The sequence below is a fragment of the Coregonus clupeaformis genome, chromosome 11, assembly GCF_020615455.1.
Source record: "Coregonus clupeaformis isolate EN_2021a chromosome 11, ASM2061545v1, whole genome shotgun sequence".
NCBI lineage: Eukaryota > Metazoa > Chordata > Actinopteri > Salmoniformes > Salmonidae > Coregonus > Coregonus clupeaformis.
The window spans coordinates 33796744-33808792 of NC_059202.1; the positions used below are offsets into that span (position 1 = coordinate 33796744).

Sequence of the window (12049 nt, forward strand, 5' to 3'; positions counted from 1 at the left end):
TTTGTAAAAACCCAGAGTGCATCGAGTGAATGTTGCAAAAAGATCTTGGGTCCTTTCTAAACATAGCAATGTGAATGCAAAGAGGACTCGGACCACAAAATAGGTGAAGTGAACTGGAAAAAGAGTTGAGTCCTCATTCAAAGGCAAGGGCAGTGTGAATACAAAGAGAACTTAGTTATTTTGCTTTATTTTTTACCCCGGAGTTCACTTCAAAGAGGACTGAGATCGGTTATTTTAAAGAGGACTGTCACGATGTCCACCGAGGCTGCCCCTCCTCCTTGTTCGGGCAGGCTTCGGCGTTCGTCGTCACCGGAGTACTAGCTACTGCCGATCTCATTCTCATCACTCCACTTGTCATGTCTTGTCAATCACACACACCTGGTGCTCACTCCCCTAATTAGTATGTGTATAAGTGTTCCCTCTGTTCCCCTTATCTTTGTGAGTGATGGTTTATTGTGAGAGCATGTTAGCTCGGTTGAGCTACTCTACATTGTATTTATACCAAGGATGTTTTCCCTTGAGCTTGTTCCTTTTGACGCTTGGGGCGTTTGATATATATGAACGCATTAAACTCTGGACTTCGGTATTTTACCTCCTGCGCCTGACTCCTTCATTTCACCTCGTCACAAGGACTATATGTGAAAACACCCTAAGTGTGTGTCCTCTGTAGGCAAATACAGTGCATTCTGAAATTATTACAGCCTTCTTCTAAAATTGATTAAATAAATGTTTTCCCTCATCAGTCTACACACAATACCCCATAATAGCAAAGCAAAAATAGGTTTTTAGAAATTTTGGAAAATGTATAAACAAACAACATAAATACCTTATTTACATAAGTATTCAGACCCTTTGCTATGAAACTCGAAATTGAGCTCAGGTGCATCATGTTTCCATTGATCATCCTTGAGATGTTTCTACAACTTGATTGGAGTCCACCTGTGGTAAATTAAATTGATTGGACATGATTGGGAAAGGCACACACCTGTCTATATAAGGTCCCACAGTTGACAGTGCATGTCAGAGCAAAAACCAAGCCATGAGGTCGAATGAATTCCACAGATCTGGGGAAGGGTACCAAAACATTTCTGCAGCATTGAAGGTCCCCAAAAACACAGTGGGGTCCAGCATTCTTAAATGGAAGAAGTTTGGAACCACCAAGACTCTTCCTAGAGCTGGCCGCCCAGCCAAACTGAGCAATCGGGGGAGAAGAGCCTTGATCAGGGAGGTGACCAACATTTTACATTTTAGTCATTTAGCAGACGCTCTTATCCAGAGCGACTTACAGTTAGTGAGTGCATACATTTTCATACTGGCCCCCTGTGGGAAACGGAACCACAACCCTGGCGTTGCATGCGCCATGCTCTACCAACTGAGCTACAGGGGACCAAGAACCCGATGGTCACTCTGACAGAGCTCCAGAGTTCCTCTGTGGAGATGGGAGAACCTTCCAGAAGGACAACCATCTCTACAGCACTCCACCAATCAGGCCTTTATGGTAGAGCTGCCAGACGGAAGCCACTCCTCAGTAAAATGCACATGACAACTCGCTTGGAGTTTGCCAAAAGGCACCTAAAGGATTCAGACCATGAGAAACAAGATTCTCTGGTAAGATGAAACCAAGATTGAACTATTTGGCCTGAATGCCAAGCGTCACATCTGGAGGAAACCTTGCACCATCCCTACGGTGAAGCATGGTGTTGGCAGCATCATGCTGTGGGGATGTTTTTCAGTGGCAGGGACTAGGAGACTAGTCAGGATCGAGGGAAAGATGAACGGAGCAAAGTACAGAGAGATCATTGATGAAAACCTGCTCCAGAGTGCTCAAGACCTCAGACTGGGGCGAAGGTTCACCTTGCAACAGGACAACGACCCTAAGCACACAGCCAAGTCAACGCAGGAGTGGCTTCGGGACAAGTCTCTGAATGTCCTTGAGTGGCCCAGCCAGAGCCCGGACCTGAACCTGATCAAACATCTCTGGAGAGACCTGAAAATAGCTGTGCAGCGACGCTCCCCATCCAACCTGACAGAGCTTGAGAGGATCTGCAGAGAAGAATGGGGGAAACTCCCCAAATACAGGTGTGCCAAGCTTGTAGCGTCATACCCAAGAAGACTCGAGGCTGTAATCGCTGTCCAAAGTAATGAGTAAAGTGTCTGAATACTTATGTAAATGTGATATTTCCGTTTTTTATTTGTAATACATTTGCAAACATTTCTAAAAACATGTTTTTAGCTTTGTCATTATGGGGTATTGTGTGTAGATTGATGAGGGAAAAAAACAATGTAATCCATTTTAGAATAAGGCTGTAACGTATCAAAAGTGGAAAAAGTCAAAGGGTCTGAATACTTTCCAAATGCACTGTATGTCACATAATAGGCATGTCATGTTCTAATATGATGTGTGTTGTTGCGTGTGTGTGTGAGAGATGTGTGTCTCTCTCTCCTCGTCATGATATTTCCTGCTGTGTTGGCCTCTCTGTTCTGGCCGACTCTGATTCCTCTGTACTGAGACGAATTCAGGATCGCAGTCCAGCTGCAGAATGCCTTTCATTCAGCAAATCATAAACACGCCAATTAGCCTTAAAACACTAAATATCCCAGGGTGCTTCACAGTTATTAGGCAGAGGGGTCGCAGTGAAATGACCTGAGAGGTGTGAGATGACGAAATGATGGAAGGGCGGGAGCTTTGGGGTGGGATGGAGATGGGGTTGTAGTTAATGGGGTGGGGTGGGGATAAGGATGGAGGGGTTTCAGGTTTTGGGAGTGGTAAGGAGATAGGGGATGTGAATAGAGGCGAGGGGAGCAGCGATTAAGGAGTAGGGGGTCTTGGGGGAGGGGTTAAGGAGTAGGGGGTCTTAGGGGAGGGGTTAAGGAGTAGGGGGTCTTAGGGGAGGGGTAAGTAGTAGGGGGTCTTAGGGGAGGGGTTAAGGAGTAGGGGGTCTTAGGGGAGGGGTTGAGGAGTAGGGGGTCTTAGGGGAGGGGTTGAGGAGTAGGGGGTATTAGGGGAGGGGTTAAGGAGTAGGGGCTCTTAGGGGAGGGGTTGAAGGGGGGTCTTAGGGGCAGGGGGATGCGACTGGAGGAGAACAAAGTGCTCTCTGCTCTGGTTCCTTCTGTCCCCGTCTGGGGTGCAAGCTTTGTCCCTCCCCTCCCAGCCCAACAAAGAGGTAGGAGAGAGAGAGAGAGAGAGAGAGAGAGAGAGAGAGAGAGAGAGAGAGAGAGAGAGAGAGAGAGAGAGAGAGAGAGAGAGAGAGAGAGAGAGATGGAGAGGAGGGAGAGAGAGAGAGAGAGAGAGAGAGAGAGAGAGAGAGAGAGAGAGAGAGAGAGAGAGATGGAGAGGAGGGAGGGAGAGAGAGAGATGGAGAGGAGGGGGAGGAGAGAGAGAGATGGAGAGGAGGGGAGGAGAGAGAGAGAGATGGAGAGGAGGGGGAGGAGAGAGAGAGAGAGAGAGAGGAGAGAGAGGGGAGGAGAGAGAGAGAGAGAGAGGAGGGGAGGAGAGAGAGAGAGAGAGAGATGGAGAGGAGAGGAGGAGGAGAGAGAGATGGAGAGGAGGGGAGGAGAGAGAGAGAGAGAGAGAGATGGAGAGGAGAGGAGGAGGAGAGAGAGATGGAGAGGAGGGGAGGAGAGAGGGAGAGATGGAGGAGGTGGACCCCTACATAGACTCACTGGCTCTGTTCATTCCCTGTTATATAACCCTTCACTGTGGCACTTTCTCATTCGTTCACTCCCTTTTCTCCCTCGATTTTAAGCGAGGCAGAGGGGTGAAATAGAGAGACGGTGAGAAAGTGACAGTGAAAGAGCGAGCTGTGGGGTGCAGTTGGTGGAGGGAGGGGAAGCGAGAAAAAGGAGAGGGCTGCGACCACTCTGTGAGATTCTGGCAGCGTGAGCTGCCATCAGCAAACAGCTGCCATGGCAACCGCTTTTTCGTCATGAAAGATGTCTCTCTCTCCGTCTCTCAACGCTCTCTCTCACTGAAAAACCTGGATGGTAAATTGCTGAGGTTGGTAGCGGAATACATTGTGACTCCTGTTTGCCACATCTTCAATTTAAGCCTAGAAGACGGTGTGTGCCCTCAGACATGGAAGGAGGCAGAGGTCATTCCGCTACCCAAGAATAGCAGAGCACCCTTTAATGGTTCAAACAGCCGACCAATCAGCCTGTTACAAGTGCTTAGCAAATGTTTGGAAAACATTGTGTTTGATCAAATACAAAGTTATTTTACAGAAAACAATTTAACTACATACTTTCATCATGCTTATAGGGAAGGCACTCAACATGCTCAGCACTGACACAAATGACTTATGATTGGCTGAAAGAAATTGATAGTAAGAAGATTGTGGGAGCTGTTTTGTTCAATGCAGCTTTTGATATCATTGATCATAACGTATTGCTGAAAAAACATAGGTGTTATGGATTTGCATCCTCTGCCTTATTATGGATTGAGAGTTACCTATCTAATAGAACACAGAGGGTTTTAGTTAATGGAAATTCAGTTCTGTGGTGTACCGCAGGCAACCCGGCTAGGGCCATTATTGTTTTCTGTTTTTACAAATTACCTTCCACTGACCTTGAATAAAGGCTGTGTGTCTATGTACGCTAACGACTCAACAGTATACGCGTTGGCTGCAACAGTAAAATAAATAACTGAAGACACTTAACATAGAGCTCCAGTCAGTTTTAGAATGGGTAACTAGCAATAGGCTGGTGCTAAATATCTAAAAAACTAAAAGCATAATTTTTGTGACAAATCACTCGCTCAACGCTAAACCTCGTTTACATCTATTATTGAATAATGTGGCTATTGAGCAAGTTGAGGAGACTAAACTGCTTGGTGTAACCCTAGATAGCAAGCTGTCATGGTCAAAACATATAGACTCAATGGTTGCTAAAATGGGAAGAGGTCTGTCCATGATAGGGCGTTGCTCTGCCTTCTTCACATCTCAGTCGACCAGACAGGTCCTACAGGCCCTAGTTTTGTCGCACATGGACTACTGTCCAGCTGTGTGGTCATAGGTAAATTGCAGTTGGTCCAGAACAAAGCAGCACGTATTGCATTTAGATGTACACGGAGGGAAAGTGACAGTAACATGCATGTCAGTCTCTCCTGGCTCAAAGTTGAGGAGAGATTGACTGCATCACTATTGGTCTTTGTGCGAGGTGTTGATGTGTTGAAGGTACAGAACTGTCTGTTCAAGTACAGTTTGGAAACTCATTGGTACAACACAAGACATGCAACCAGAGGTCTCTTCACAGTCCCCAGGTCCAGAATAGAGACTGGGAAACGCACAGTATTAAATAGGGCCATGACTACATTGAACCCTCTGCCACCCCAGGTAACTCAAGCTAGCAATAAAACCAGTTTTAAAAAAACTGATAAAAGAACACCTTACTGCACAAAGGGGACTGTGAAGAGACACAGCCATTTGATATATCTTGTATTGTAATTTGCACTGTACTATGTATTAGACCTAGATATTGTGTGTATGTACTGATATGTAGGCTACGTGTGACATTTTAAATGTATGTATACCAGTCCTTGACTAATAATGTTATGTACTATGTATTATGTTATGTTTCATGTGGACCCCAGGAAGAGCAGCTGATGCTTTTGCAGTAGCTAATGGGGATCCTAATAAATCCCCCAAATACCAAATACCTCTCTCTTTCACCATGTCTCTCTTTTCTTTGTGGCCCTGGGAGAAATGGAGCAGAAGAGAGAGCCGCTGAGTGCCAGTTTAGCCATGAGGTCGGGGCAGAGGAACGAGTTCAGATGGGGACTCAGTGCCTGAAGAGAGATAACTTGTTCGGCAGCATCAGCTGAAATGCTGGAAACCATTACTTTAGAGTCCAGTTAGGAAATGACTGAAGTGTGGCCTAATATGAAAGGACAGCCAGGACCGATGGGTATTTGTTTACGGGAGAGATACTGTCCTCGCCAAATATGTCTGCCATGCAGAGCACGACATATGTATTACATGGGCATTACAACTGATATGTTGTCAGATCTATACATGCCTTTATTGTATGGTGGGCATCAACAGGATGCAGGCCTGTGAACAACACACACACATCAGAATGTAGAATTAGATGACTGGGAGGACGGATGGCACAAAAAGAGGATGTCTGATGATGAATGAACAAGACGTGCTCGGGCTATGCCCCAGCCTCGCTGTGTGTTAATAGCACCTGGCTCGCTCTGCTCTGCCCTGTGTGGAATGGGGTGATGATAAGATGATAAGGGGGGGGACATTGCGCTGACAGCTGGCCTCTATAAATAAACGTTGCAGGCAGGGGGGTTAGAGGGGGGAGGTAGGGATGTGGAGGAGGTCTGAGGCATGCAGTGGATATCCTATCCTGCTGGCTGCAACATACATGACTCACGAAACACGAGGATGTGGGTCACGTGACCCAGCGTGATCACAGAGGACCTCTCTCTGTCTTCCTCTGTAGTTCTCACTGTCTCTCTCTCTTTCTCTTGCCAGCTTGTCCCTGTCCTTGTGCATCTGGGATGTCGGAAAAAGAGGGAAGGGAGAAAGATAGAAAGAGAACTAGTCCCTGCTGCACTAAGCACACTAGCAGAGATGGATGACCAGGGCCTGGTCCTGGGCCTGCTGCTAACCAGTGACAAGTGATTAAGACATACAGCAAACAGACCTCTTTCACTTGTTTCTCGGCTCGGAGGCGTGCTCGGTGTGGGCCGGCCGGTCGCAATGAGAGGTACAGCTCCTCTGTCATGAGGAAAGATAAGGAGTCGGGGTTTGGTTTCTCATCTGATACGCCGGCCAGCGGATCGTCTGTGAGCCCAGCAGCTAGTGCTCCTCTGGCCTTGTGGAGGGCCTGGTTTATCACTAGTTACCACAGCCACAAAGTCATAAGGCCCACCTTCTCGACCAATCTGATGAGGAAGTGTGATGACACGTATGCCAGCTTGGGGTTCGTGGGAAACAACCAATCAGACGAGGGAGTGTGATGACGCGTATGCCGGCCAGCTTGCAGGGGAAGACGAGAGACATGTATTTCTTTTATCTAGTGCTCTATCAATGATTTGGTTATTTATTAGCTATAAAAAAAAAAAACGTTCTAAATGCAAAAGTGGTAATCAGATGCCTTATTCAAACTCAGCTTGCAAGCTTATCATGATTTTTTCCCTTACTCAAATGTACTTGTCTTAACCCAAAATAGGTTTACTCTAATAGCGATATTGTTTTTAAGATGGCATGTAGACAAACAAATTGACACATCTTGATTTTTATTCAGAAAATCCACCAGTAAAATGTACACCGTTTCACAGAAATGTCTGGCTGATTTAAGATAAAATTCAACCCTGTTACTTTATTTGGCACTTACTATAGTAATTTATTTATTTAACTTATTTGACTTATTTACCATCCTCCCTTCCGACCTAGGCTCCCTGCCAACAAGGTATCTCACTACACACTCAGTTTGGGAAACATAGTTTTTCGCATGGCATCTGCATGCTGTCCTACCCTGCCTGTGAAAGGGTGTGACGCTCTCAAGGTTGGTAGGGTGTCCATGGCCTTCCAGCTTTTCTCTTCCTTGGGGAAAAGGCCAGTGTAAGGCCTTTATCCTGTGGAACATGGGCCTTCATTTTCTGCTGTAGGCTTTGTAGATGTGAAGACAGGTCAGTCATGAACTCTTCAACTTGGAGATGATAAGTGAGGTCTGTGATCTCTTTAAGATAGCCTGCACATTGCTTCCGCAACACCTTCTAAAAGGTCCTCTTCTGTCCTCTTCCAGATGGACCTCCGTATGGACGGAAATCTTCTTCATCCGCATCACCATGCTGCTCAGATGTGGAGTTTGGCTGTTGTTGGCTAAAAGTGGCATAATTGAGATTCAGCAGGGGATTGTCCTGTTCTCCTGCTGATCCCAAGCACACCCTTCAACTAACCGAAAAACAGCACAGAAGTGCATGCAAGGGATCTTGTGCCTCTCCCAGTCCCTGCATGTGCAAGAGGGCATTATGCAATCCTTCCCGAAGTTCACAGAGTACCAGCCTGTAGGGTCAGTCTGGCTCTTCACTGAACAACCCCTCACCCACTTCGGTGAAGTCCTCCGCCCTGATTGTGCTGGCCTTCTCAATTTGGTTGGTGACATGCTCCGCCATCCCGCGGGGTCGGTCTCACAGGAACGGTTTGGTGGATTAATTGTATTTTCTATAATTTGACGAGCACTTCACGTTCAGCTCTGTGTACCTTGGTGTAGAGATGAAATTGAAATGACTAATTGCATCATTCAAATCCACATTTTAAAGCAGAGCATTCATGAGAATAGACTAAATCAGGGATGGGCAACTCCAGTCCTTTTGGTGTCACACTTTTGCCCCAGCCCCAGCTAACACACCTGACTCCAATAAGCAACTAATCAGGATCTTCAATTTAGAATGCAATTTAATCAGCTGTGTTTTCTAGGGATGGGGAAAAAGTGTGATACCACTCCGGCCCCCGAGGACTGGAGTTGCCCATCACTGGACTAAACACAAGCAAAGAAAAAAAATGCATAAAAAAAAAAAATAGTACTTATTTTTGAATGGCTGTTGGGAAGAAGTTGGTTACCAAGTCGGTCAACAGATCACTCAGGCTACAATTCTTGTAGCCTTCCTGATTACCACACTTGAGAGCTTCATTCTGCTGCTCGACCCTATTATTCATGTAGATGGCAACCTTCATCCCCTCGTCACGAAACACATGCACCCATCTCTGTACAAAAACAAAAAATCTGTGGAATGACCTAAACCCATTGATCGCTGAATAATACAATTTATCAATGCCTCATAAAGAGCCTTATACTAATTGTCAACAGGATACTCATAAGAATTAATTACTTATGAATGAACTTTAACAATCAATAATTAACCAGCCTATTACACTAAAAAGTTAGATTTAAATCAATGTCAAACCTGAGCTTGTGGCAGCCATTTGTGAGAGAACCAATCCCTCAGCTTTGGGTTCTCAATCCACGATCTACTGTTTTTCAGTTCAGCCAGGTTCCTGTTGAAGTCCTCAACCGTAGAGGGCCTGGCAATTCCTTGTCCACTCAACCCAGACCTTCTCTCTATGGAAGTCTCAGAGGATTACCTTGGATCCTGTAAGACAAAAGTCCAATTAGATAAGAGAAACGTACTTGTCTGACCCAAAAAGATATGGGATGTTGTGTCATTTTTATCATTAGCAGGTGAAAAAACCTAAATACTACAATTTAATGAGACAACCATTATGTTTCAGTGGATGCTATTGTTTACCTGGGAACACACCCTCACTGTGGCACTTTCTCATTCATTCACTCCCTTTCCTCCCTCGATTTTAAGCGAGGCAGAGGGGTGAAATAGAGAGACAGTGAGAAATTTAAACTTCAGAGAAGTCCACCTTAAAGTGTCTTCGATCCCAGTCCGGGTTCCAGTCCTTGAACACACGGAGGACCTCTCTTACACCTGATGTCATCTCTGTCTGTGTGACAAAGGCCCCAGAAACTGCATAACAAACACTGGTTCGGACACAGTGGCACAGAGTACCAGCAGGTCTTGTAGGTTGCGTCTAGAAGACACATCTGTTGGCCATATAAGTTTAGTAGTCTTTTTTGCCAGGCACAGCAGCAGCTTTGTTTCTTGGCCCTCGTTTACTTGGTATGGCCTGTAGTGGACCGAGTAGCCCATTTATTAACCAGGGCCTGTGGAAGAGGTAATGATCCGTTACATACACTCTTAGAAAAAAGGGTTCCAAAAGGGTTCTTTGGCTGTCCCCATAGGAGAACCCTTTTTGGTTACAGGTAAAGCCCTTTTTGGTTACAGGTAGAACCCATTCGGGTTCCATGTAGAACCATCTGTGGAAAGGGACCAAAAGGGTTCTACCTGGAACCAAAAAGGGTTCTTCAAAGGGTTCTCCTATGGTTCTTTTTCTAAGAGTGTAGACATACAAAACAATAAGGCTATTCATTCTGAATTATTAATGGAACTAGGCTATGGATCATTAGATTGAGGCTATGGATCATTTGATTGAGACAAAACTAAATAGCCTATAGGCACACTTTATATTGCGAGCCCAGTGGAGAATCAGAGATGAGGTTGCTTCCCGAGGCTGTCCGTCAGTCACCGGGGGCTGATACTGTCATGGTTCATGTGGGGTCAAATTACATTATGAAGGGCAGCTCAGAACAGCTGAAGATGGATTTTAAAGAACTGATTGGGTCACTACTTGACACCAACAAACGACCCATAATATCTGGCCTTCTGCCCTCCTTAAATCGTAGCATTGAACGGTTCAGCAGACTTTTAGCCTTACATAACTGGCTACGAGACTATGGCAGCTCTGTGGGTGTAACATTTATTGACAATTTTGATACCTTCTGGAAACAAAGCTCATATTATAAGGAGGAAGGGATCCACCCAAATCATTTGGGTTCCTGGATCCTTTCACAGCATTATAAGGCTGCTTTGAGACAATGACTTATCAATGACCCAAGCCCAGCTCATTTAATCCCTACCATTGTGTCGCTGAGTTGTCATAATGCTTCAGCAAATGTACATTATCCCAGGGGCATTGGAAGACACAATGTAAGTAACCTAATTGATGTCCCTCTTACTGCCCTGAATGCCTCTGCTGATCCTACAGCTATTGTATGCAGTAATCATATGCCTATGAACCAGAGTTATACTGTTAGCACTGAGGTGGTGTGCCCTAGCAGGAAGTCCACTGTGTGCAGCTCACCCTGCACTAACATAAATAACTCACGCATGTCTACCTCTGCTAAGCTTCCTAGTAAAGCAAGAAAAACAATCAAGAATCCCAGAAAAGTGTTAAAAATAGCCCACGTTAACATACAGTGGGGAAAAAAAGTATTTAGTCAGCCACCAATTGTGCAAGTTCTCCCACTTAAAAAGATGAGAGAGGCCTGTCATTTTCATCATAGGTACACGTCAACTATGACAGACAAATTGAGAATTATTTTCCAGAAAATCACATTGTAGGATTTTTAATGAATTTATTTGCAAATTATGGTGGAAAATAAGTATTTGGTCACCTACAAACAAGCAAGATTTCTGGCTCTCACAGACCTGTAACTTCTTCTTTAAGAGGCTCCTCTGTCCTCCACTCGTTACCTGTATTAATGGCACCTGTTTGAACTTGTTATCGGTATAAAAGACACCTGTCCACAACCTCAAACAGTCACACTCCAAACTCCACTATGGCCAAGACCAAAGAGCTGTCAAAGAAACACCAGAAACAAAATTGTAGACCTGCACCAGGCTGGGAAGACTGAATATGCAATAGGTAAGCAGCTTGGTTTGAAGAAATCAACTGTGGGAGCAATTATTAGGAAATGGAAGACATACAAGACCACTGATAATCTCCCTCGATCTGGGGCTCCATGCAAGATCTCACCCCGTGGGGTCAAAATGATCACAAGAACGGTGAGCAAAAATCCCAGAACCACACGGGGGGACCTAGTGAATGACCTGCAGAGAGCTGGGACCAAAGTAACAAAGCCTACCATCAGTAACACACTACGCCGCCAGGGACTCAAATCCTGCAGTGCCAGACGTGTCCCCCTGCTTAAGCCAGTCCATGTCCAGGCCCGTCTGAAGTTTGCTAGAGTGCATTTGGATGATCCAGAAGAGGATTGGGAGAATGTCATATGGTCAGATGAAACCAAAATAGAACTTTTTGTAAAAACTCAACTCGTCGTGTTTGGAGGACAAAGAATGCTGAGTTGCATCCAAAGAACACCATACCTACTGTGAAGCATGGGGGTGGAAACATCATGCTTTGGGGCTGTTTTTCTGCAAAGGGACCAGGACGACTGATCCGTGTAAAGGAAAGAATGAATGGGGCCATGTATCGTGAGATTTTGAGTGAAAACCTCCTTCCATCAGCAAGGGCATTGAAGATGAAACGTGGCTGGGTCTTTCAGCATGACAATGATCCCAAACACACCGCCCGGGCAACGAAGGAGTGGCTTCGTAAGAAGCATTTCAAGGTCCTGGAGTGGCCTAGCCAGTCTCCAGATCTCAACCCCATAGAAAATCTTTGGAGGG

General features: G+C 45.5%; 1 protein-coding gene across 2 annotated transcripts in view; it reads left to right on the plus strand.

Annotated features, from left to right (window-relative positions):
• Positions 1 to 12049, plus strand: part of LOC121576828 (ceramide synthase 1) — an 84693-nt gene that overhangs the window by 22622 nt on the left and 50022 nt on the right. Inside the window, exon 2 of one of the 2 annotated variants that reach the window (XM_041890351.2) lies at positions 7756 to 9105. The exons of the other annotated variant lie outside the window; for it this stretch is intronic. The gene's annotated coding sequence lies outside the window, so the exon portion shown is untranslated. The remainder of the gene's footprint in view (positions 1 to 7755; positions 9106 to 12049) is intronic. 2 annotated transcript variants of the gene reach the window in all.